This window comes from Miniopterus schreibersii (genome assembly GCF_964146895.1).
Source record: "Miniopterus schreibersii genome assembly, chromosome: 1".
Classification (NCBI taxonomy): domain Eukaryota; kingdom Metazoa; phylum Chordata; class Mammalia; order Chiroptera; family Miniopteridae; genus Miniopterus; species Miniopterus schreibersii.
The window spans coordinates 201,679,305-201,699,824 of record NC_138101.1 but is presented as its reverse complement, the minus strand read 5'-3'; the positions used below and the strand labels follow the sequence as shown (position 1 = coordinate 201,699,824).

The window sequence follows — 20,520 nt, the reverse complement described above, 5'->3', positions numbered from 1 at the left end:
GATAGAATAGTCTTGGTTTCAAATCCTTGCTTTTCATTATTTTGAATACTTCTTACCATTCCCTTCTGGCCTATAGAGTTTCTGATGAGAAGTCAGCTGACAGCCTTATGGGAGCTCCTTTGTAGGTAACTCACTGTCTGTCTCTTGCTGCCTTTAGGATTCTCTCTTTGTCTTAAATGTTTGTCATTTTAATTTTGATGTGTCTCAAAATTAAAAAAATGGGACTCTCTGGGCTTCCAGAATGTGTGTGACTTTTTCCTTCACCAGGTTAGGGATGTTTTCTGTCAATCTTCAAACAGGTTCTCTAACCCTTGCTCGCTTTCTTCTCCCTCTGGCACACCTAGGATGCAAATGTTCCATTTCATGTTGTCCCGCCGCTACCTTCGACTGTCCTCCTGGTTTTTGTTTTGTTTGTGTGTTTTTTTTGTTTAATTTTTATTTTTGTTTAAAATATTACAGATGTCCCTTTTTCTCCCCAATGACCCGTTCCACCCCCTCCCACCCCCCTCCCCAGTCCCTCTCCCCACCATTGTCCGTGTCCTTGGGTTGTGCATATGTGCATATAAATTCTTTGGTTACTCTCTCCCCCTCCACCCACCCTCCCTCCTCCATCCCTCTGACATTCATCAGTCTCGTCTATGCTTCCATGTCATTGAATCTATTCTGTTCATCAGTTTATTAAGTTCTTTAGATTCCACGTATAAGCGAGATCATGTGATGTTTGTCTTTCTCTGCCTGGCTTATTTCACTTAGCATAATTTTCTCCAGGTCCATCCATACTGTCCCAAAGGGTACGAGATTCTTCTTCTTTACAGCTGCGTAGTATTCCATGGTGTGAATGTCCCACAGCTTTTTATCCACTCATCTACTGATGGGCACTTGGGCTGTTTCCAGATCTTAGCTATTGTAAACTGTGCTGCTATGAACATCGGGGTACATATATTCTTTCTGATGAATGTTTCAGGATTCTTAGGATACATCCCCAGGAGTGGAATCACTGGGTCAAACGGCAGCTCCATTTCTAATTTTTTGAGGAACCTCCATCCTGTTTTCCATAGTGGTTGCACCAGTCAGCATTCCCACCAGCAGTGTTCTAGGGTTCCCCTTTCTCCACACTCTCTCCAGCAAATGTCATTTGTTGACTTGTTGATGGAGCCATTCTGACAGGTGTGAAGTGATACCTCATTGCGGTTTTAATTTGCATCTCTGATGATTAATGACATTGAGCATTTTCTCATGTGTCTCTTGGCCATCCGTATGTCCTGTTTGGAAAATTGTCTATTTAAGTCCTTTGCCCATTTCTTAATTGGGTTGTTTGTCTTCCTCTTGCTGAGTAATGTGAGTTCTTTGTGCACTTTGGAAATTAGCCCCTTATCAGATACATCCGTGACAAATGTGTTTTCCCAGACCGTGGGGTTCTTTTGTATTTTGAGGCTGTTTTCTTTTGCTGTGCAGAAGCTTTTTAGTTTGATGTAGTCCCATATGTTTATTTTTTCCTTTGTTTCTCTTGCCCTAGGAGGTGTACCAGTGAAAATTCCACTACGTGGGATGTCTGTGACTTTACTGCCTATGTTTTCTTCCAGGATTTTTATGGTTTCGTGACTTACATTTAAGTCCTTTATCCATTTTTAGTTTATTTTTGTGTATGGTGAAAGTTGGTGGTCTAGTTTCATTCTTTTGCATGTATCTGTCCAATTTTCCCAGCACCACTTATTGAAGAGACTGTCTTTACTCCATTGGATACTCTTGCCTCCTTTGTCAAATATTAACTGACCATAGTGGCATGTGTCTATTTCTGGGGTCTCTGTTCCATTGATCTATATGCCTGTTGTTGTACCAATACCAGGCCGTTTTGATTACAGTGGCTTTGTAATACAGTTTGAAGTCTGGTAATGTGATCCCTCCCACTCCGTTCTTTTTTCTCAAGATGGCTGCAGCTATTCGGGGTCTTTTTTGGTTCCATATAAATTTTCAAAATGTTTGTTCTAGGTCTGTGAAATATGCTGTTGGTATTTTCATAGGAATTGCATTGAATTTATAAATTGCTTTGGGTAGTATGGACATTTTAATAATATTAATTCTTCCAATCTATGAGCATGGTATCTTCTTCCACTTGTTTAAATCTTCCTCTATTTCTTTTTTCAGTGTCACATAGTTTTCTGAGTACAGGTCTTTTACATCCTTGGTTAAGTTTATTCCTAGGTATCTTATTTTTTTACTTGCAATGGTATTGCTTTTTTAGTTTCTCTCTCTGAAGGTTCATTGTTGGTGTATAAGAATGCTATTGATTTATGGATGTTGATTTTGTATCCAGCTACCTTGCTAAATTCGTTTATCAAATCTAGTAGTACTTTGATGGAGTCTTTAGGGTTTTCTATGTACAATATCATGTCATCTGCAAATAATGACAGTTTTACTTCCTCCTCTCCAATTTGGATGTCTTTTATGTTTTCTTCCTGTCTGAAGGCTGTGGTGAGGACTTCCAGTACTATGTTGAATAAGAGGGTGAAAGTGGACATCCCTGTCTTGTTCCAGTTTTTAATGGAAATGGTTTTAGTTTTTGCCCATTGAGTATGATGTTGGCTGTAGGTCTGTCATACATGGCCTTTATTAGGTTGAGAGTTTTTATTAGAAATGGGTGCTGGATTTTGTCGAATGCTTTTTCTGCGTCTATTGATATGATCATATGATTTTTGTCCCTCATTTTACTTACGTGATGAATCACATTTATTGATTTGCGGATGTTGTACCAGCCTTGCATCCCCGGAATAAATCCCACTTGGTCATGATGTAGGATCTTTTTAATGTATTGCTGGATCCAGTTTGCTAGTATTTTGTTGAGGATTTTAGCATCTATGTTCATCAGGAATATTGGCCTGTAATTTTCTTTCTTTGTAGTATCTTTATCTGGTTTTGGGATTAGGGTGATGCTGGCCTCATAAAAACAGTTTGGGAGTTTTCCCTCCTCTTGAATTTTCTGGAAGAGTTTGAATAGAATAGGTGTTAATTCTTCTTTGAATGTTTGGTAAAACTCGCCTGTATAAATCCATCTGGTCCAGGACTTTTGTTTGCTGGGAGTTTTTTGATTACTCCTCAGTTTCATTAGTTGTTATTGGCCTATTCAGGTTTTCTGCCTCTTCTTGATTCAGCTTTGGAAGGTTGTATGCTTCTAGGAATTTGTCCATTTCACCCATGTTGTCTAATTTGTTGGCATATAGTTGCTCATAATATTTTCTTACAATCCTTTGTATTTCTGTTGGATCAGCTGTTATATCACCTTGTTCATTTCTCATTTTATTTATTCAGGTCCTCTCTCTTTGTTTCTTAGTAAGTCTGGCTAAAGATGCATCAATCTTATTTACCTTTTCAAAGAACCAGCTCTTGGTTTCATTGATTTTTTGTATTTTTTTTTTTTTTTGTCTCTATGTCATTAATTTCTGCTCTGATTTTTATTATTTCCTTCCTTCTACTTCCTCGGGGCTTTTCTTGCTGTTCTCGTTCTAGTTCTTTTAGTTGTTGTGTTAGATGGTTCATTAGATCTTTTTCTTGTTTTTGAGATAGGCCTATAATGCTATGAATTTTCCCCTCAGGACTGCTTTCGCTGTGTCCCATAGATTTTGGATTGTTATCTGTTCATTTTCGTTACTTTCCATGAAGTGTTTGATTTCTTCCTTGATCTCATTGGTAACCCATTCATTGTTTAATAACATGCTATTTAGCCTCCATGTGTTTGAATATTTTTGAGTTTTTTTATAGTGGTTGATTTCTAGTTTCATGGCATTGTGATCTGAGAAGATGCTTGATATGATTTCAATCTTCTCATATTTGTAGAGATTTGCCTTGTGCCCTAACATGTGGTCTATTTTTGAGAATGTTCCATGTGCACTTAAGAAGAATGTGTATTCTGCTGCTTTTGGGTGAAATGTTCTGTAAATGTCAATTAAATCCATTAGGTCTAATGAGTCATTTAAGATCTGTGTTTCCCTGTCAGTTTGTTGTCTTGATGATCTGTCCAATGCTGACAGTGGGGTTTTAAAGTCCCCCACTATGACTGTGTTGCTGTCAATCTCCCCCTTAAAGTCCCCCAAGAAATTTTTTATATATTTAGGTGCTCCTGTATTGGGTGCATAAATGTTTATAAGGGTTATTTCTTCCTGTTGGGTTGATCCCTTTAGTATTATGTAGTGACCATCTTTGTCTCTTGTTATGGTCTTTATTTTGAAGTCTGTTTTGTCGGAAATAAGAATCGCTACTCCAGCTTTCTTTTCCTTTCCATGTGCATGGAATATTTTACTCCATCCCTTCACTTTTAGCCTGTGTGAGTCTTTTGCTCTCAGGTGGGTCTCTTGTAGACAGCACATATTTGGATCCTGTTTTCTTATCCATTCAGCTACCCTATGTCTTTTGATTGGACAATTTATTCCATTTACATTTAAGGTTACTATTGATATCAACTTATTTAATGCCATTTTTCCCCTTTATGCTGATGTACCTTTCTCTCACTATTCCTTCTTTTTCTTAGAGCAGTCCTTTTAGCATTTCTTGCAATGCTGGTTTGGTGGTACTGAGCTCCTTTAGCCTTTTTTTGTCTGAGGGTCACTGTTTTGTGGGCTGATTTCCGTTTTCCTGGGAGGTGCTTGTGTATCACCCAATGTGAGGAGCCGCCTAGGTTTGGCTCAGGTGTCCTTAGGTAGATTGTTGATCTGAGGTTCTCCGTGGGCCACCTCCCCTTGTCAGCTATTTTGCAACCTTGTAGTTGCCTGGTCTTGTTCCAGAGTTTTCTGTAGAGTCTTTAGGGTGCAGGGTGGCTAGTGTAGCCCAGGGTGTCACTCCCCTTAGAGGTGTCGCTGTCAGGCGCTCACTCTGCGGGGGTTAGTCTCTGCTCCACCGCCAGCTCCTCCGTCCCTACCCTGTCCTCTGATTCTAGTTCCCCAGGCTCTGGCCTGCTGCAGCTTCAGATTGATTTCAGCCTGTTGCCTTTTCTGTCTGGGCTGTTTCGGCAGCCTGGACTCAGTGGGTTCAATTAAAAACACCTTCTGGCGAGCCCTGTGCATGCCCAGCCCCCAGCAGGGGTTTCAGCGTTTCCTCCAGCTCCCAAACAACAGTCCCTGAGAGTCTTGTTCTTATAAAGTCCTCCTGTGAGCTGCTCTCCCTTCACCCTCAGGTCTGTGCCCTGGGGGGGTGTCTGGGGCCTCAGTGAATGGGACCCCCCCTTTCCTATTGGGGGCAGTGCTCCCGGCTGCAGGAGAGGCTGGCGGGCTCCGCCCCTCCCTGTTCAGCTCTGGTTGGCTGGTCGCACCAGGACCTCCCCTCAGACGGTCCACTGTGCAGACCCCAGTCCCAGCCTCTGCTGGTCTGTCCCCCAGTGCACCCTGGGAAGGTGGGGGCCAGTTCCGAGATCAGACTCACACACGCACAAAGCGACACACAGGCAGAGAGTCCGCCCTGCAAGGTCCCACCGCCCTCGCTCCAAGGCACCCAGCGGGAGGGGACCCAAAGTCAGCTCCACTCAGCTCCCTGCACCGCTGGTCTCAGCAAAGCTGGGGCGGCTTCCCAGCCACCAATGGGGCTCTTCAGGGCTGGTTATAGATCCCAGCCTCTCGACACCGGGAGCTCAGGGCAGGAGGACACCCTCAGGTCTGGTCGAAGGTCCCAGCCTCCTGGCACCGGGAGCTCAGGGCGGGAGGGCTCCTCCCCTCCCCCGCACCTCGCAGATTCAGCACTTTCTGGGGCTCAACACAATGCCCCACAGGAGGCAGAGGGTCCCCATGTGCAGCTGCTCAGCACAGTCCTCTGGTCCCTTACCACTCGGGTGCCACACCCTTTGGGACAGCCTTCTCTATGCTCGGTACCCTGGGCATTAGACCAGCCGCCACTAGAGGCTTTGTTTCCTAGGAAGGCGCCGTCCCCTCCTCGCGGGCTCACCGCTTCCCTGGGTCCCTCTGCCCTGTGCACGGGGCACACCTTCCCCTCGTCGCTCCGGGTGTGGGATCCCCGCTTTTGGAGGCTGGTCCACACTCCCGAGAGGAGGGAGCTTTGCAGCCTCCAAGCCTCAGGGCTCGCACCCAGCACAGGCTTCAGGGGGGACTCCCCTTCCTACGCCCCCTCTCTTATGGGACTCGTGATGTTTCTTCAGTGCTACCCCCTCTCACTCCATCCACTCAGGTATGTTTTTCTGATTTTTCCAAGCTGGCTACGTAGAATTTTAGGAGTAAATCGAGTCCGTGGCTGGGAGTGGGGGCCTCCGCTGCTTCTCACAGTGCCACCAGCTTCCCAATCTGTCCTCCTGTTTTTTAATTGTTTTTTCTTTTTGGATCTGTGATTGAGTGATTTTTTTCTACCCTGTCTTCTAATTCACTGATCCAGTCCTCATCTTCCTCTAATCTGCTGTTTATTCCTTCCAATGTGTTCTTTATTTCTGCTGTCATTCTTCATTTCCTTCATAGTTTCTGTATCTTTCTTCATGCTGTTGAGCATCCTAACAATCCTAACGATCAGTATTCTGAACCCTATACCTGATAGGTTGCTTATCTCCATTTCATTTAGCTCCTTTTCTGGAGACTTCTCTTGTTCCTTCATTTGGAGCTTGTTTTTTTGTCTCCCCATTATGACTGTCTGTTTAGGTTTGTTTCTATGTATTAGGTAGATCTGCTAGGACTCTCAGTCTTTTTGGAGGGTCTTTGGTGCAGGCCAATGTCAGACGCAGTTTGTGACTGGCCTTGAGCACCCTGTTTGGAGCTATCAACAGCTCTCAGCTTGAGGTCCCCTCTGCTGGGGCTGGGTGGGGTTGGACAGGACCAGGATGCACACCAAAGTCTGCTTTTCCCAAGGCCCAGGTCCAGAAACATATCAGGCAAAGACTCAAAGCACTCTGAGGTCTGCCTCTGGCTGCAGACTGATTAATCGGATTCTCTTAATGAGCCTCAGGCTGTAGAAACTCCACAGGGTGGGGCAGCTGGTTGTTAACTATCTCTCAATGAGCCTCAGGCTATAGAAATTCCTCTGGGTTGGGTGAGAGCTTTTCCAGCAGGGTGAGGCAATTGCTTCCCCCTCAGGCAAAAGCTGCTTGGAAGGTAAATATCTATCTCTGCAGCATGGAGGAATGACTTGGCACAGGAATCCAGAGGGGTGCCCTCTGAGCTCTATCTCCAAAGCCCACGACCCCAGACTCTCCCCACACAGCTCCGGTCCACTCTGCCCTCCCTCTGCCGGAGCCCAAGGTGAGTGGTGCACACGAAACTCCGTGCCTTGGCTCTTGAAGAGGGGGCCTGCATTTCCAGCCATCCCTCCCTGGCAGATAGAAACCCGCCTGCTTTTCACAGCCACATGTTTTGTGGGCACCTCTCTCAGGGCTGGTGCTCTGGGCTGGGGAGCCCCAGGAGGGGTTGAGGCCCCAGAGTCGTCAGTGGGAACCCCCACAGCTGAGCTCTCCCTCCGGACCTTCAGCTGCTGCCTGTGGGAGCCCAGCCAGCCCTCTCGTGCTCCCGCACTTCCTACCCGTCTCTATGTGGCCTCCCCTTTTCCTCCTGGATTATGAGGGTGCTCCCCAGCTCGTCTTCAGTTGAAGATGGTTTTTCTATAGTTTAGTTGTAGTTCCAGTTTGGTCCTGGGAGAGCGTCAGTGTCGCTCCCACTCAGTCCACCGCCGTCTTTGACCCGCTAAGTTCAATCCTTAAAACCATTACTCTGAACTCTATGTCTTATAAACTGCTTACCTCCATCTCATTTACGTCTTTTTCTAGATAGTCCTCCTTTTCTTTCATGTGTGGGCTGTTTCTTTGTCTCCCCATTTTAATTGTCTCTTTCGTTTGTTTCTATTAGGTAGACCTGCTATGGCTCCCATTCTTTGCAGGGTGGGCTTTGTAGTAAGTGTCCTTTGGGACCCAGTGGCACAGTCTCCTTGCGGTCCTGAGCTGGATGCTCCAGAGGTGCCTTTTTTGTGTGCTCTTGGGGTTCTGTTGTAACTGGGTCTTGATTACTGCCTCGTTCATGGTTGGGATCTCCTCTCAGTTTGGCTAACTGTGAGGCTCAACCCGGACCACGGCACGCGAGCTGTTGTACGGGCCCAGTCTCGAGGTAGTTTCTGCCCTTCCTTATTTAAAAGTCTCCTCTTCGGTCAATCTTCAGCTGGTATTTCAGGATGAATGCTCTCCAACTTAGCTTAGTTCCAGGTATATTCTGGGAAGAGGTGGGAGAAAAATCTCCCTACTGCACCACCGTCTTCCAGACCCCCTCTGTAGAGAATTTTATAAAAATTTATTTGAGCCAACTTGATGACAATGCTGAGACGCAAGGTCTCCAGTGCTCCCCAGTTTGGGTTTTTCTAATAGTCACCTCAGACTCTCCAGGCCTCCACATTCCTAGGTGTTGGTGCCATCACACCCCACTTCTGGTACTAAAGTCTGTATTTGTTTCCTACAGGTGGCTGTACCCAAGTCCCACAGGCCCAGGGGCTTAAACAACAGAAATTCACTGTCTTAGTCCTAGAGGCTGGGAGTCAAGGTCAAGGGTCACAGGGACAGTGCCCCGAGGCCATAAGAGGACAGCCAGGGCCTCCCCACCCCTGCCCCAGGGGCTCTGGCGTCCTTGGCTTGTAGAGCTTCCTCTATGCGTGGCTTCTCCCTGTGCATGTCTCTGTGCCCAAGTCCCCTCCTGTAAGGACAAAGTCCTATGGGATTTGGAGCCGCCCGACTCCAGCAGGACATTACCTTATCGGGGGGTGGCAGATAGCCCTGCTGAGAAAGCCCAGGAAAATATGAGAGCAGGGTCACCAGATGCTCCGGAGAGCAGGGTGGTGAGCTCTGCCACCAGGGGACCCGCGGAGAGGGCACGGTGCCACCACCCAGCCAGACGGCCTCCATGCCAGCTGAATCACAGGGACATGTGGCCCTGTCCCAGCACTGACAGGCAGTATGGTGGTGGGGAAACGGGGGCCAGGAGAAAAGGCAGAATGAGACTAAGAGCAGTGCCCTCAGGCGCCCAGCATTGGCTCATCCACCTTGGTCACAGGGTCCCCATGGGAAGGACGAGGGAGCTGCCAGCCCCAGAGCCCAGCGTCCATGAGTGACAGCTCTACAAGGGTCCAGACCTAGAGCACGTGCAGGGTGCCACCAGTCTGGACATTGGCTGCTGGAGCCATGCACCCCACCTCACCCCAGGACAATGCTGAATGCCTCCTCTGAGACCAAAGACCCACGGGCTGGTCCCCAAGTAGCAGAGCCCTTGGGAGCAGGAGTTGGGGACAGGAAGGTCTGATGTCAGTGCTGCTCAGGGGATGACACACAAGTCCAGCCACACAGTGCCTCCCCTGCCGGACAGCTGAGGGCCCCAGGGCCCATCTCCCAGGGTACACTCTGAACTGGGGTATCTCTCCACCCCTCAGTGGGCCCCATGGCAGGGGTTAGAACAGGAGATACATAGAACAGGGGGACTGAGGGTCCAAGGGACTGAGCAGAGGGTTGTCTAGACCGCCCCTCCAGGGCTCTCCCAGGTCCCCAGGACCGGGGCCTCTCCCTCCCCCACCACCCTGTGCCCTTGGGGGTGCCCAACCTCAGAAGCACCATTCTGTCTGTCCCCAGGTGTACCCGTATCCTTGTTAGCCATGACCCCGGGGTGCAAAGCCCCAAAAGAAGGCGCCACCGTGACCCTGGCCTGCTTTGTGACGGGGTCCAAGTTGGCCACCTGGCACATGGGGAGTAAGAAACTGCTTATGGATAAGCCCCTGATCATGCAGATAGAGAAGAAAGTCACCTACATCTTCTACCAAACCATCGCCTGGAAGCCCGGCCTGCACAGCTGTAGCGCCAGTGGAACATCCCAGACCTTCCAGTGGCCAGGTGGGTGGCCTCCAGCATGTTCCAGCACGTCCACCAAGTCCTCACCCTGAAGACCGAAACAGAGGCTGGGCCCCGACTGGGCACCCAGCCACCCCTCAGAGCAGCTCCCTACCCCCTACCCCATCCTCAGCTGCTCCAGCACCCGAACCCAGTCCCTTCGCCCCCTCCCCAGAGCACAGAAGGCAGCAGCTGAGCGCAAGTCTACCCCACCCAGCCCCCTCCCCTCCTCCCTACCCACGTCTTCCAGTCCACCTGGCAGCCCTTCCCACCTGGGTCCACGATGCTCTCTGACTTTGGCTGCCCACTGCTCCTCTTTTTTCAGCATCTGCGGAAACTCAAGCCCCCTCGGTGACCCCTGTGTCACTTTTCTCAGAGAAACTCACCCCAGCGTCCACCACTGCCACAGACCCAGGTGAGGAGCCCCCGGCCAGCATACCCCCACCTGCCTGCCCATGCCTCAGGCTGCCTCCTTCAGGCAGCCCTCCATGACTTCTCCTGGGAATCTCCAAGTCACATCCTGGTCAGGAAGGGTGGAGCCCTGAACTTATAGCTACCGAGCACCTACTGCCATGCCCTGTCTGGGTGCCACCCAGACCCCTCATATCTGGGGAGCCACACAGGTCACAACCGCCGAGCAGACAAGGTCCCCCAGAGCCAGAAGGCACACTCAGGGAACATGAAAGAACGATACAGGCATGGTGGGCCTCAGGCCTCAGAGCAGGGAAGACAGGGCTGCACCCTCACAGGCTGGGGGCACAGAGAGGCCCAGGAGGAGGAGATCCTGCCTCACCCACCCACCCACTCCCCTCACAGTGCCCCCCAGCCGCTCCCAGCCAGAAACTGGGAAGCCCACTGGACCCCTTTCTCAGAGGCCAGTCCCTTGGGGCAAGGACTGTGGGGAGAAGGGAGGGGAACGGGCCAGAGGCCTCACATGCCCTCTCTCAACAGCCCCTCTGGCCGCCTCCCCCCCCGAGGACATGCATTCTCCAAAGCCGTCCGGCGACCCAAGCACAACCAGGCTTCTCCCTGCAGCCGCCACGGCACCCAGCGGCCTTGTAGTCCAAGTCCTGTCCACGCCGGGCACCCATGCTCCTGCCGGGGCAGCCTCCTGGCTCCTGTGCGAGGTGTCCGGCTTCTCACCCCCAAAGCTCCACCTCAGCTGGCAGGAGGGCCAGCGCCACGTGCCCTCCTCTTGGTTTACCACCACGGCCCCCACGGCCCAGCCTGGGAATAGCACCTTCAGCATGTGGAGCGTCCTGCGGGTCCCGGCCACCCCCAACCCTCAGCTGGCTACCTACACGTGTGAGGTCAGGCACCCGGCCTCAGGGAAACTGCTCAGCGGCAGCTGGAGCCTGAACACTGGGGGTGAGTCACCCACAGGCCCAGGGCTGGGGGTGGGCAACTGGGCTGCGGCTAAGCGTCTGTGCCATTCCCTGGGGCAGCCCCACCCCGGCTGGCGTGGCGTCTGGGCTTTGCACTCACTGTCCCCACCCTGCGGGCGGGCCCAGGAGGGTGGGAGGTGGGGGTCTCCCCTGCCACACCCCAAGAAGCAGCCATTTCTTGTGAAGATACAACCGTCACTGGATAGAGAGCAGGGGCCTCCCCTGGGTGGACGTGGGGGTGGTCGCAACAGCTGCCCCCCAGGGATGTCTGAGCCTCTCCAGGCCCCAAGGACCCCAAACCTGTCCCAACCAAGGTCAGCGACTCGGGAGCCAGGAGTGGGGGCCTGATCGCAGGCTGACTGTGGAGGGGACAGGGACCCACGGGGTAGGGAGCTCACAGAGAGTCCAGGGCTCACCCTCCCCTCTGAAGCTTCCTGCCAGGCCACCCAGTCAGGCACAGCACCCAGGCCCTGCCCAGTCCTTGCCCTCGTGGCCCCAGTGAGATGGGGTGGACACGCGGGGCCGGGCGGCGAGCAGGACACCACCCCCGCCGCCCGGCTGCTCACCTAGCTGACCCATGCTCGGTGTCCACAGCTCCACACTCAGCGGGTCTGCGAAGACGGCCCTGGCCCCTGGGCTGCTCATGCGAGATCCGACCACCATGCCCGGACTCCCGCCTGGGCCCACACCTCTCACAGTATCTGTGGCAATGGGACGCCCTTGAAGTTTCCAGCTCACCGTGGACCCCTGAGTGTGGAGCGGATGAGAGGACCTAATCACTAATTACTCAAAGAATAAAACTAACAGAAGCAAAGTTGTGCCAGCTTTTTATTGTCAGGGTCCCCGCTTGCCTCCCGCACCCGTGCCACCTCCAGCTGGCCAGCAGCCCCCCGACTCTCCGGGCACCGGCTGCAGCCGGAAGGCCCCCACTACAAACCAGCGGGATGGCCATGCTGTATGCCGACCCGGGCAGCACGCTCTTGCTCACAGCCCGCCCACGGCCCCCCGCGGCTTTCCGGGCCGCACCGCCCTCTCGCCCCACATTGGAGCCCCCGCAGCAGCCCCACCAGCCTCCCCAGCCCCCGGGGCCAGGCTGCCTCCCCTACAGGGCACCGCGCATGCCGTTCCTTCTGCGTGGAATGTGGTTCCCTCCTCTCTGTGGCATCATCTTGTCTCTCACAGCTCAGCACAGCTGCCACTTCCGAGGGAGCCCCGCCGGCCAGCCTGCGGGCCGGCCCCTGGGTGTCCCGTCTGCTGACCGCCACGCCTCCCTCGCTCTCTGTCACACTGCACGGCCACTCACCTGCCGTGTGCAGCTCCGGCTCGCCTGCCCGGCCGGGCCGTGAGCTGTCCGGTTCTGCTGAGCCAGGCGCGGGCACAGGCCCTGCCGCGAGAAGGCCGGTCGCGGGTGCTTAAGTGGGCGACGGGGTGAGCGCCCAAGGAGGCCAGGGCCCCTGAGCGGGTGCCGGGGAGGCTGCAGGACCAACCTTCTCAGCCAGTGCCGCTTCCTCCCCCCAGGACTGGTCGCGACACCCGGGGTCCCCCAGAGCGCGTACGAGAACTGTGATAACTACACGGACCTGGAGGACGCCGGCCACCTGTGGCCCACGTTCGTGGCCCTCTTCCTCCTCACCCTGCTCTACAGTGGCTTCATCACCTTCGTCAAGGTTAAGGGCAGGGACCCAGCCCCGCTGGGCGGTGCGGACAAGACGTCCTTCCAGGAGGCACGCTGGAGCCGGCCAGGGACTGTGCGGAGCCCGGAAAACCTTGCCGGGCGGCGGTGGGCCGTGGGCACCCGCCCTGCCTGAGGCGCCGCCCGGGCCCTCGCAGCTCTTGGAGAGAGGACTGCACACGCCCCCTCGGCCACAGCCCTCCAAGGGACAGACACTGGTGGCCACTCTCACACGGGCAAGAGGGAGGGCCCCTGATTCCCTGGGCACATGGGACCCAGACACAGGAACCTGGGCCCATCCTCCAGAGAAGAAGAGAGGCCCCAGCTGAGCCGGATCCTTGCACCTGCTGCTCCGGGAACCCCTGCTGGGAGCCCCTCTGGCTGCCAGCCTCCCGGCCCACAGATCCCACCCTGACCCAGGCACTGTCTCCCTCCCTCCCACTGGCTGGCCCCATAAACAGTTCTGGCTCCTTGCCCTGCCTCCTGTCTCTGCCCCAGCCTTCGGGCTTCGTTTCAGGCCGTGGGCCGGGGGCTGCCTCTGAGGACCCAGGCAGCCGTGTGCCCGGCGGGAGTGGGCGGGAGGCCGGCCCCACAGGAAGCGCACACGTGCGGGCTCCCCCCGGGTGCGCAGATGCGTCCTCACACACAGCTCACACAGGAGCACGCACGCACAGGGCACACGAGCAGCCACACCCCTGCACACACGGCGCACATACAGACACGCACACGCGCAAGGCACGCATGTGCCGGGCTGCGGACAACACGCACGCCTCACGCGTGTTCCTGGAACCTGTCAGCTCGGGATGTTGAGATGGGAGGTTCCCTTGTCACCGTACGTGGTCATCACAGAGAGGAGCTGGCACGTCACCCTGTGCTGCCGCGGCCACGGGCCAGCCGAAGCCAAGGGGCGAGCGTGCCCCAGGAGCTGGAAAGGCCACTTGGACCCTCCCAGGAGCCTGCCGGGAAGCACGACCCGCTCTCACGCCGACTGGAGCCCAGCCAGGCTGTGAGCGGACACCCCCCATCCCGTCCCTGCGATCCCCTGCCCTGGGCTCCTCCCGTGGCCGAGCTGTGGCCATGCCGGGTGGCCCAGGGTCACATCTGCAGGGCCTCCTCCCCACCCACCCGGGAGCCCAGCTTCAAGATCTTAGATGAGACCTCAGATTCCCACAGCCCGAAAGGCCCTCACGTTTTACCAGAAATAAGAATGGGGTCCTCGGGTGGGCCCCACCTGCTCTGGCTTCCGCCCCTCGGCCCTCACCTCTGTCCCCTCGGCAGGCTGTCCCAGACTCCGAGGCTCCCTCCTCTCACCTTCATGTCCGCGCGAAGTCCCAACTCCCCTAATGGAAACCCCAGGCCCCAGCCCCTCCCCGCTGAGCTTCCTCCCCACCCTTCCAGCACATTCTGCGGCTCACTTAGTAGACCTGTCGATTATTCTCGGTCTGCACCTAGAAATTTGCCGCTGAGAGCACAGAGCTCTCCCTTGCTCCCTCGTGACCCCGACAGGTAGGACCCAGCCAGCAGGTGGAAAGCCCTCAGCAAACACGCATGAGAGTGTGAGGTCAGGGTGCCTTTGGCTCAGGCCCAGCCTTGCAAAAGTCCGCATCCCTGCCTGTCCACCTCAACTGCTACAGGTGCACCCTCTGTCGTAGCAACACAACTTCCCTCTGAAGTTCGCCTCACCCACTCTGCTCACCCTCCAAGTGGACCTACAGCCCTCAGCCCACCTCTGTGCCAGGCTGACCTCCTGCATCACCACCCGCGGCTCCGTCCAGGCCCGTCACCTCCAGCCTGGAGCTCCAGGCAGCTTCACCGGCCTCCAGGTTGCCCCTCTCTCCCCACGGCCAGTGTGGTCTATTGAAACCTGAACTGTCCTGGCAGCCACCAGTGGGCTCCCGTCACGCCAGGGCTAGGTCAAGGCGCATCCAGCCCAACCCGCTGGCAGCCAGACCTGTGAACACCACCTCCTCAAGGCCCCCGCGCCTGCTCCTCTCCATCCCAGTGCTTCATGACCTGTGTGTCCCCGAGGTCGGGCCTGCCTCCATCTCCACCCTAAATCTGTGAGAGCAAGGACAGTGCACACCCAGCACCCACAGCCACTGAAGGGAGGAGTGAACAAATGAATGACTGAGGAGAGGGTGGAGGGGCGTCTGGCTGGGGGCTGAGAGGTCTCAGAGCCTCAAAGGCAGCAATGCTGGGCCTTCTGCCCTGAGCCACGTCCTCCAGCCCCACCCCACCCTAAAGAGACCCCCGTGGGATCACAGCTGCCACCTGGTTGTTCCCAAGGGAGCAGGTACTGACTTTTCCCTCTGCCCTTGGATTTACACAGGGAAACCCCATCCACAGGCTGCTAGGAGGCCAGGAGGAAGGCCGGGCACCAAAGCCCCTGGCCCATGGTTCCCCTGAGCCTGTGGGTGCCTGGCTGGGCCCAGGGGTCTAGACCTTCATTCTGTCCGGGAAACACATTTATAAAAACACCCAGTATGAAGCACATGATCATCCACGCACACCTGACCTGCAAACCTTTCAGGTGCCGAAGGGCCACCAACCCTGGCCAGGACCCTGCCTGGGGCACCGGCCCTGCCAGCACCTTGGAGCTGTCAGGTGGTTTCAGAGAGCTAGGGGCTGCCTTCAGTTCGACTTCCCCTTTTCATCTCCAGTAAACACGTCCTGGTCTCTGCCCCTCTACGGGAACCGGTCCCCCGGAGGCATGTGAAGGTCTCAGTGGGCCCCCGGAGCCCATTTCCCTTCACAAAGCTGTGTGACACCCCCTGCACCATGGCCACAGGCCTTAACCCAGCCCTGAGACTTGAGGGCCAGGGCAGTTTCCCTGTACCCTCTGCAGCTCCCCCGAGTCACTGCGGCCTCCCCGCGGGGATGCCACCATCTCAGGGCAGAAACATCTGTTTCCAGTGGTTGTAATAAACAGGACACACACACCCACACCTAAATCAAGGCTTGACAAGCCTGGTCTGCAGCATGGAATTCACTAGCCAGCACCAGCCTGGGGCCCACCTGACCCCTCTGTCTTGCTGTTTGGGGGGATCTGAGCCTGTCCTGGCCCCCAGCTTGTGCAGTGAGGCTTCCAGGACCTGGGCAGAAATCAGGCTGCGGTCTCTGGCCAAGGCTCCGATTCCCACTCCTGACTGACCCCGGGCAGCCTGCGGTGTGCTGAGTTCACTCTGGGAGACAAGGGCTGGGACGGGACCTCAGAGGAGAGTCGGGACCCCTGCCCTCGCTGTCAGGACAAAGCAGAGTCTGGGCCATGGTGACGCATGCCAGACACCTGACCGAGGGCGTTAAGGGAAATGCGTCCTCTTGGGGTAGATAAGTCCTTTCTCAGAATGATACCAAGGCCAGGAACTTTCAAAATAAAACTGATAAACCTGCCTACAAAACAAATTAAATATGTATAAGAATAAAGTTCCTATAAACAAAGTAAAATGCTGTGGGAGAGAAAGTGACTAAAGTGTCTGCCATTCAAAGGAATCTGTATTAGGCAGTGCTGCTCAGAGAGAAGAGAGGTGAGATTGAAGAGATAGATAGATGATATAGATAGATGATAGATAGATGCATATATATGTGTGTGTATGTGTGCATATATATATATATAGAGAGAGAGAGAGAAAGAGAGAGAGAGAGAGAGGGGGGGGGGGGGGAGAGAGAGAGATATTTTAAGGAATTGGCTCAAGTGATTGTTAAGTCTTCGTGAGTCCAAAATCTGTAAGGCAGATCCACAGCCCAGGACCCAGGGAAGAATTAATGTTGCAATGAAAGCCATCTGGAGGTAGAATTCCCTCTTCCTCAGGGAGCCTCAGCCTTTTTCCTCATAAAGCCTTCCACTGATTGGACAAGGCCCACCACACTACAGAGGGCAATCTGCTTCACTCAGAGTCTACTGATTTAAATCGTAACCACATTTTTAGAATACTTCACTCTCTGAATCAGTGTCTGACCAAATGGCTGGGCACTGTGGCAGAGCCAAGCTGCCCCATAAATTCAGCCATCACAGAGTCCTGGTAAACAACACAGCGAGTGGGATAAACCTGAAAGGAAAAGCTTTCCCTGCAAGGTGGGCAGAAGACATTTCCAGTGGGCTGTAGATGCAGGCGACCAATGAAACCCATGTAATCACTGAGTCAAAAGTAATCAAAGAACACTGGCTTCAGTCAACTGGCCCTTCACTCACTGACGACCCGCTGTGTGCCAAGCAGGCGTCAAGGTGCAGACACGCAATGTGCCTGCGCGGTGGCATATCGTCCTGCTGGTGGACGCACAATCCAATTGAAAACGGATAAATGGCCTGTGAGGGGCAAAAAAGCCAGACAAGGACAGGAGCACTCACACTAGGTGTGCTTAGTAGACGTCCAGGACCCTTCCTTAGAAGGGTCAGCAGAGGGTCAGAGCAGGCACATTTTAGGCAGAAGGAGCAGGAGGCGAGAAGAGCCTGGGGCAGAAATGTGCTTTGCAAGTTCAAGGAGCAGTGGGATGGCCAGCGGGGCAGCGAGGGCAGGTGGGGAGACAGCAGGGCTGGCCGGCGGGGCTGCACTAGCCTCGGCTTGAGCTTTGGGCTTCACTCTGGGGGATGGGGGGCCCCGAGGGACCTCCCAGGGATGGGAGCAGAAGTCAAGTGAGGGACAGGCTGGGAATGGGGGGACAGGTGTTCGGATCACATCCCCGGAAGGTAGGGCCAATGGGTGTGTAGAGTGAAGGGTGACAGCCCGAATGGAGTGGCTGTTTCCTGAGCTCAGGGACTCAGGGATTCCCCTTTCAGGGTGGTGGGTACAGCTGCTGACTAGCTGTCCCGGGGTGATGCTGGGATGGGACACAGCACAGAGACATGACTGTGGTCCCAGAGCAAGTCAGAGGGGAGGATCAGACCTGGGGGCCTTCAGCACACAGGCGGCATCTGTACTCCCAGGACGGGCTGAGATGACCAAGGAGGAGGGAGCGAAAAAGAGAGGCCCAAGGAGAGAGGCCAGGAGGAGGGGGGCCTCGCAGCCACGGAAAGCAGGAGCCAGAGGGACCAGGCAGAGCAGCAGGACCCCGAGCACCCGAACCAAGAGGGGCAAGTATCCCAGCTGTGCCCAGGGTTCCCAGCAGGTCTGCTCATGGGTCCAGCAAAGCTGAGGTCAGGGTGACTCCCCAGAGCAGTCTCAATGGCAGGCTGGGGTCGAGACCTGACAGCATGGGCTCAGAAGAGGAGGGAGAGGCCGAGGGCGTGAGAGCCGGACCACAAGCACGTCCAGCAGCGGCCACAGGACTCTGCCCAGAAGTCCAAGGAGCACGTGCCCCATCCAGCACACAGCACACCCGGGGGAGCCGGCCGTCTGCCCTGCCCTGGGTCACAGGTGGATAAATGCCAAACCTCTTAAAAGACAAAAGGACTCCTGTACACACCTGCTGGCCAAATCAGAAGAGAAGTTGGTGGCCTCAAAGGTCGGAAAAGGCCCAGCCGGAGTCGCAGGTTCGATGCCCAGCCAAGGGCACGTGTCTGGGTTGCCCCAGGTCCAATCCCCAGCCCCGGTCGGGGCAAGTGTGGGAGGCAACCGACCAGTGTGCCTCTCGCATCCATGTTTCTCTCTCTCCCCACCCCTTCCTCTCTCCCTCCCCTCCACTCCCTCTAAAAATCAATAGGAAAATATCCTCAGAAGACGGTTAACAAAAATTAAAACGAGGGGCCCCCTCAGAATCCCACCTACCACACCCAGGAGGCACCCGTTCTTCTCTGCGGGGCGCCCCTGGGTGATGCACGCAGGACTCCCAGACCCAAACGTGGGCATAGCCCGTGACCTTGAGGCACATGAGGTCGTGCAAACGGCCCTGAATGCTTTCTCCCTCTGGAAGCTCCTGCCGGCGGCCTTTTCCACCGGAGACGCGGGTCCAGGCCTCGGGGCTGCTGTCCAGGGTGCTGCCCGCGAGCGGCTGCCGGGCCTCGGCTCTTGTTTCTCTGTGTGGCATAACGTTCGGTTTATTTTTTTTTAACACGTTTTTTAATTAATTTGAGAGAGAAAGGACGGGAGAGGGATAGAGACATAGAGACATCAAAGAAAGAAACATCAATCCCCTGCCTCCCTCACGTCCCCCCTGGGGATGGAGCCCTAAACCCAGGCACGTGCCCTGACCGGGAATCGAACCGGTAACCCCTCGGTTCATAGGCCAACCTCAACCACTGAGCCTCACTAGCTGGGCTGGGTGTGTGTTTTTGTTTTCTTTTTTAATAAGTAGGCTTTTTTCTTTTATCACTGTTTTAGGTTTACAGAGACACTAAGCAGCCAGTACAGAGAGCGTCCGCCTGCCTCAGTGCCCCTCAAACAGCCACATCTCTACCTAAAATGAACGCCTCCCGTCAGTGGTCATGACTTGTCCTAACAATGAGCTGACATCAAAACATTATTATTAACGCACGTCCACGGTTAAGGCTGTGGTTCACGCCTTACGCTATACAATCTATGAGTTTCGACAAATGCATGTCATTTGCGCCCCGAGGCCCGGCTGCTGTCCGTGGTCCGGCCTCGGCTGCCCCGCTGTTTAGGCGGCCGTCCGTGAGCCCCCGGCAGTATCACACGGTAACCCCACTGCCGCTGCTCCCCCCTCTCCCACCGCACCGCCGGCGACCACGTGTCTGCCCACCCCCTCTGTCCCTGTGCCTTTCCAAACGTCACGTGTGTGGAATCGCAGGCCGGCAGCTTCCCCGGTCAGCCTCTTTCGCTTGGCGATACGCAGGTAAGATCCCTCCTTGTCTTTTGGGGCTGGCCGCCCCCTTCCTCTCCTAAGAATGTGTTTTTTAACAGCTTTATGGGGATACAATTTATGGGGATACAAAGTAACTGCACATATTGAGCGGATACGGTGAGCTTGGACATGTGCGTCCGCCGATGAAACCATCGCTACAGTCAAGGCAGCAGGCGTGCCCGTTACCCCAGAGGTCTCCTTGTGCCTTGGGGTTATTTTTATTTGCAAGTGTGTGTGTGCGTGAGGAACACTTGACCCAGAATCTATCCTCTTAGCAGGTGTTTCGGTGCACAGGCAGGACGGTCGTAACTAAAACATTAGGCCCGTCGAACAATGAACGAATCAGAGAGTTATCACCGCGAAAAAATAGTGAAACGCGGAGGAAGGCGGCAAGGAAGAGGGGCATGGGGCAGACAGGCAGGAAGCTATTAACAAAATGGCCAGGCTAGGCCCTTTCTTATACATAAATAACCTAAATATAAGTGGATTAAATTCGCCAAGCAAAAGGCATGGAGTGGCTGAACAGGACAAAGCTGAAGGCGAGGCCCACCTGCCAACGCACGAACGCCCCAGCCTCTGGGAATGTGCGTGTCCGTTCTTCTGCCTTTTGTCTCTGTTTTATTGTCGACAGCATCACAGATGTCTCCCGTTTCCTCCCTTCTTGCCCCAGCCCAGGCTCCCCACGCTGTTGTTGTGTCCACGGGTTACGCACACACGCATGCATGTTCTATGTTCATCTGTTCCCGGCCCCTCCCCGAGGCCCCCGAGATCTGTCAGTCTCTTCCATGCGTCGATGCCTCTGGACCTAATGTGTTCATCTGTTTATTTTGTTCCTTAGGGTCCGCATGTGAGATCATGTGATACATGTCCTGGGCAGCTGTGAAAAAAGAGGGGTC

General features: G+C 54.4%; 3 gene segments (V, D, J or C); all 3 read left to right on the top strand.

Moving 5' to 3' along the window:
* The window catches only part of LOC308547045 (Ig alpha-1 chain C region-like), a 229,176-nt gene that overhangs the window by 170,088 nt on the left and 38,568 nt on the right, over window positions 1-20,520 (top strand).
* The window catches only part of LOC308546874 (immunoglobulin gamma-1 heavy chain-like), a 540,757-nt gene that overhangs the window by 509,519 nt on the left and 10,718 nt on the right, over window positions 1-20,520 (top strand).
* LOC308547036 (Ig delta chain C region secreted form-like) lies at window positions 6,101-12,028 on the top strand. The segment is given in 5 exons: window positions 6,101-6,165; window positions 9,578-9,835; window positions 10,158-10,247; window positions 10,784-11,200; window positions 11,812-12,028.